At 40.0% G+C, this 6,000-nt stretch overlaps 1 protein-coding gene across 1 annotated transcript in view; it reads right to left on the bottom strand.

The window, feature by feature from the left end:
* Positions 1-3,847: 3,847 nt before the first annotated feature.
* The window catches only part of LOC105499001 (membrane metalloendopeptidase), a 100,838-nt gene continuing 98,685 nt past the window's right edge, over positions 3,848-6,000 (bottom strand). Inside the window, exon 25 of the transcript XR_011619821.1 lies at positions 3,848-4,383. The gene's annotated coding sequence lies outside the window, so the exon portion shown is untranslated. The remainder of the gene's footprint in view (positions 4,384-6,000) is intronic.

The following is a 6,000-nucleotide window of genomic DNA, read 5'->3' as shown; positions in this document are numbered from 1 at the left end:
CTTTATAAAGACCAATGTTTTAGTCTTTGAATGAGTGAATCAATTATGACCACTAATTTTAATTTAAAATAATACCAACTCATCTCTAGTTATCTCAAATTGATGTTGTATCCCTATAGTCACCATTTAAAAACAGCTAAGTGAAGAACAGTAAGTAGTTTGAGATAAAATTTTTATAGTTGCATATACTTTACCACCAGAATATGTGAGATTAGAATTCTTTTCAAAATGTTTAAATAATTCTGAAGTATTATTTGCCAAATAATTACTTATACTATGTGTTTTCTATAGCTGCTGTAACAAATTACCGTAAACTTAGTGGTCCCCAACAACACAAACTTATCTTACAGTTCCATAGGTCAGAAATCTGACGTGGTCTCACTGAGCCAAAACAGTGGTGTCAGAAGGACTGTGGTCCTTTCTGTGGGCTCCAGAAGAGAATCAATTTCCTTGCCTTTTTCAGCCTCTACAAGCTGTCTTTATTCCTTGGCCTATGACCTTTCTTCTCTATCCTCAATGTCAGCCAGAGCAGGTCAAGCCCTCCTCACATCACATCACTTCTGACTTGCTCTTCTGCTTACCTCTTCCACTTTTGAGAACCCTTATTACATTGGGTTATTATCCACCTGCATAATCCAGCCTACTCTCCTCTTCTTAATGCCAGCTGATTAGCAACCTTATTCCATCTGCAACCTTTAGTTCCCCTTTGCAATATACTCTGACATATTCATAACTTTTGGGAATTAGCACATGAACATCCTTGGGGGATCATTACTCTGCCTACAACACACCTAAATGGCAAAAATGTGTTTACATTTTCATAGTTCCTTTCTGAGCAAACTAAGTTTCAAAGGAGTTAAATGGCTTTCCTAAGGTCTCTGGGCCAATGACATTTTTTGAGCAAAGTGAAGATATCTGCATAATGCTATAAACTGTTTTCCCCAAAATTAGCATCTTGCTCAAAACTTCAATTTTGGACCAGGTGCTTTGGCTTACACCTGTAATCCCAGCACTTTGGAAGGCCGAGGCGGGCAGATCGCTTGAGGTCAGGAGTTTGAGACCCAGCCTGGCCAACATAGTGAAAACCTGTCTCTACTAAAAATACAAAAATTAGCTGGGTGTGATGGTGCATATCTGTAATCCTAGCTGAGGGTGAAGCAGAAGAATTGCTTGAACCCGGAAGGCAGAGGTTGCAGTGAGCCAAGATTGCAACACTGTACTCCAGCCTGGGTGACAGAGCAAGACTCCATCTCAAATTAAAAAAAAAAAGAAAACAAAAACCACTTCAATTTTGTTTTGAGTATGTTCCTGCTTTCTCTTTTTTAACTTTTGAAGAAATCTCTTACTATTTAAAGGATTGCACTTTTTGTGCCTTTTCTGTTTCAAGAGTGTCTAGTGAGAAAAATGATTCAAAAGGGATCAAGCAAGTGATTCCTGAAAGCAACATGAAAGATAATATGGTAAAAAGACAAAAAATAAAATCCTGGTCTTTTAGCCAAAAGCCCTGATTTTTACAGATCCATAGAGCTTAATTAATGCCAGGGAAAAGTCAGAGGTAAGAATAAAGGTCTTAAATTTTAATGCAGTTGCAAATATAATTCGTTGGCAACCGGTACAGTATCGTTCCCAAAGAGGTGCAAGTAATCATGGCCATTTTGCAGAGGAGGAAATTGAGGAGTCAAATGCTTATAGACATTTGGAGGGTCTTTGCTTTGACCTTCTGTGTCCCTGGGTCTGTCTGACTCTCTCTGGATTCAGATGTTTCACAACACTGTTCTCTAGTTCCTGTGCACTCTGATATCTCTCACCATTCTCAAAAAGTGTGGTTTGCAAAATGCTACCTGTCTGCCTTATGATTTTCACAAGGCCTTGATCCTAACTATGATTTTAATTCTGAGACAATAGAAATGCAGAGAAGTTAGTTATTTACTCAGTGCAATGAATTAGCAAGAGGGCTGAAATAAAAGGAGAGTTCTACCTTCTCAGGAATAGGATGAAATGTTATCCTATCATGCTTCTAACAAAATGCCAAGAAATGCTCAAGGCATCTTTCACAGTAGAATGATCATGAATAAACTTTGAGAGTAGCATAAGATGTTCAAATACATAAGGAAGGCTTTTCTTGGTACAGGCATCAAAAAGGCAACTGTAAATAATGAATAACTGTGTCAACAGACTCAGAGTGCATAGGTCCCATTGCTATGTTCTTTCAGAGTTAGCACTGCTACAGAGTAATTGTGGGGTTCTTACTATTTTGTTGTCTAATCTTGCATGTGAGATACTCTTAGGCCAAAATATTTCCTTATGTTCTGCTTTAATTGCCAAAATCCCAGCCATATTGTCAAATGCAAGTTACATTCTATCCCATCCAGGATGTTTTCCCCATGATAGGAAAGGAAATTCTCAATTTTCAAATTTTGTTTTCTCTATATCTCTTAGCATACCATATGCTTAGCTGTGTAATATGTTTGTGTACATTTTTAGTGTCTCTACTATATTAAAAGGACAATTGTTTTCATTTATCTTCTAATGGATCTAGTATAGTGCACTACACATAAATAATGCTCAATGTTTCATCAATGAATAAGTGAGCACATGTAGTAGAGAAGTATAGTACTGGCTAAACAATATTGCTTTATCTTGCTTTTCTTTCCTAATTTTGTGTTTCCAATATAGTATCTTGAACATATAAGATGATTAATAAATGTTTATTGATATAATTACTTAAAATACTTAATATTTCTTTTAAAATAGGAGACTATAAGTAATAAAGAAACTTAAAAATATACTACTTTTTATTAGCTATAAGTAATCAGTTGATTTTTTTTTTTTTTCCTTAAATGGAGTCTTGCTCTGTCACCCAGGCTGGAGTGCAGTGGCACAATCTTGGCTCACTGCATGCTCTGCCTCCCGGGTTCACGCCATTCTCCTGCCTCAGCTTCCAGAGTAGCTGGGACTACAGGTGCTGGCCACCATGCCCGGCTAATTTTGTGTGTTTTTTTTTTTTTTTTAAGATGGAGTCTTGCTCTGTCACCCAGGCTGGAGTGCGGTGGCACAATCTTGGCTCACTGCATGCTCTGCCTCCCGGGTTCATGCCATTCTCCTGCCTCAACCTCCCGAGTAGCTGGGACTAAAGGTGCCCACCACCATGACCGGTTAATTTTTTGTATTTTTAGTAGAGACGGGGTTTCACCGTGTTAGCTAGGATGGTCTCGCTCTCCTGACCTCGTGATCGCCTGCCTTGGCCTCCCAAAGTGCTGGGATTACAGGCGTGAGCCACCGTGCCTGGCCAATGAGTTGATTTTGATAGGATTAAGTGCATTTTATAGTGAGGTACAGATTTGATAGTAAATTTACATAGACTTTGCACTTCAATATAACTTGGTTTCGTCCCTGGTCTTGTCATTTTCTGTGTGAATCTGGATATATCAGTTAAACTCTCCGAAACTTAAATTCACCATCCACGAAACGGGGGTACTGGCTGGGCAGAGTGGCTCACGCCTGTAATCCCAGAACTTTGAGATCACGAGGTCAGGAGTTCAAGACCATCCTGGCCAACATGGTGAAACCATGTCTCTACTAAAAATACAAAAATTAGCCAGGCTTGGTGGTGGGCGCCTGTAATCCCAGCTACTCAGGAGGCTGAGGCAGGAGAATCGCTTGAAACCAGAAGGCGGAGGTTGCGGTGAGCCGAGATCCTGCTATTGCACTCCAGCCTGGGGCAAAGAGCAAAATTCCGTCTCAAAAAAAAAAAAAAAAAAGGAAAGAAATAGGAGTACTAACATTAACCTCACAGGTTAGCTATATTAAATGAACACTTTATGCAAACAATCTAAATTATGTGCCCAGCTCACAATAAATAGTATCATTGCTCTTCCTTCCCACTCTTCTTTATTAATAACTTCATTTTCTTAAATATTAAATCTAACTAAATGGTATAATGTCTTCTTTTTGATTAAACAAAATGAAAAGATAACATTTATTCTAAGAGTAATATGCACAATATAATCCAACCCAAAATGTTTTGTGAAGCTTTTGAGAATTATCTGGTAATTACTGGTGTTTTTAATGTCTTTTTCTTCTTCTTTTCTGCTGCTTCTTCTTCCTCTTCTTCTTCTTGGAATGGTGCTTTTCTTCTTTTGAGAAATTGTCCTCCTTTGGCTCCAAAGGAGATGAAAGATTATAATTTCTACAACCTCCCCAATTCGTCATGCATTGTCCACAGGGGTGGCCATGTTTCCAAAATAAGCCGATCGGTTTTTCTCTAGGATTTGTCAAATGCGTACTGTGATAAGAAATCTGTCCTTCTCTTGGAGAGGAAATGGAGAATCTCCGAGCCTGAGTGTGACTGACCATCATGACTTGACTTTAGAGAAAGCAAGTCTGCAACAATAGACAGGGAAAGAAGGCCCAGTTACTCACGCTCATCCCGTATTTGGTAAGGCAGGTCAAAAAAACTCGAGTTTTGGCTTATTTAGCGTGATTTTGACTTTCACGTTTGCAACTAAAGTCTTATCAAATTTAAGCGTATTTAAGCAGTGAGTCACCTGGGATTAGCTGTATCCCATTGTTTCCTCCCTATTCAACGTCTAAATTTTAGCAGCTGACCACCAGGTGAATCGTGGTGCCTACCAGGTGAAGCATTTAGATCTAATTACTGCATAATCTACTGGTTTGTGTTTCACAGCCATACACTGTATCCTCATCTGGGTCAGGGTTTGGCAAATGCTGGAGTTTTGGGCGGGTTGGGGAGGTGTGAAGGACCAGGTGGGAGAAGGTGGTGGATCAGTCAACCTTTTAGCATTTTTAGAAAAAGCCCAAAACCTCCTCTAGATTACATGCTTTGTTCTCACAGAGGCACTTTAAGTCTCAGAGGAAGGTCCAGCAACTTCCTCCATTCTGTGTTATACAGTGTGTGTCAAAGTTACTTTATAAACAGATCTGGCCTGTCCTGGGAGCAGCAAGCTCTTGAACAAAATCTACTTCACCAGGTTCCTTGGTTCTAAGTTGCCTGAGACATCAAACTGAATAGGTCCTTAAAGAATGAACAACCGCCGGGCGCGGTGGCTCAAGCCTGTAATCCCAGCACTTTGGGAGGCCGAGACGGGCGGATCACAAGGTCAGGAGATCGAGACCATCCTGGCTAACATGGTGAAACCCCGTCTCTACTAAAAATACAAAAAACTAGCTGGGCGAGGTGGCGGGCGCCTGTAGTCCCAGCTACTCGGGAGGCTGAGGCAGGAGAATGGCGTAAACCCGGGAGGCGGAGCTTGCAGTGAGCTGAGATCCGGCCACTGCACTCCAGCCTGGGCGGCAGAGGGAGACTTCGTCTCAAAAAAAAAAAAAAAAAAAAAATGAACAACCCTTTTATTCAGGGAAATTTTATTTTTCTTTTTGGGTCAATTTCCCCCTCACTCCCCTCCCTTTCATATTCCTTTTCTTTTTCCTTCCAAATAACATTTTTAAAATGACTTTTTAGGAGTAACATTTTCCTATTACAGAAAAACTTAAAATGTAGAAAACCAAAAAAGGAAAATAAGAACCACTTATAATACTACCACCCAGAGATAGCCCCGGTTAATTTTTGGCATATATTCTTCCAACTCTTTTTCTATGGAATAATATTTTAACATAGTTGATATGATAATGCATACTCAACATTGTGCCCTTTTTGTATTTTCACTTACTACATCTAAATATTTTCTGCTGGTTAGGTTTTCTGGCTCTTTTTTGAGACAGTATTGCTCTGTTGCCTAGGCTGGAGTGCAGTGGCATAATCACGGCTCATTACAGCTTTGACCTTCTGGGCTTAAGTGATCCTTCCACCTCAGCCTCTTGATTTGGGGCCACAGGCATGTGCCACTATGCCTGGCTAATTTTGTATTTTACTTTTTGTAGAGATAGGGTCTCCTTGTGTTACCCATGCTAGTCTCGAACTCCTTGGCTCAAGCAATCTTCCTGCTTCAGACTCCCAAAGTGCTAGGATTACAGGTGTGAGGC

Source organism: Macaca nemestrina, chromosome 2 (assembly GCF_043159975.1).
Source record: "Macaca nemestrina isolate mMacNem1 chromosome 2, mMacNem.hap1, whole genome shotgun sequence".
Lineage (NCBI taxonomy): Eukaryota > Metazoa > Chordata > Mammalia > Primates > Cercopithecidae > Macaca > Macaca nemestrina.
This window is presented reverse-complemented; position numbering and strand designations above follow the sequence as displayed.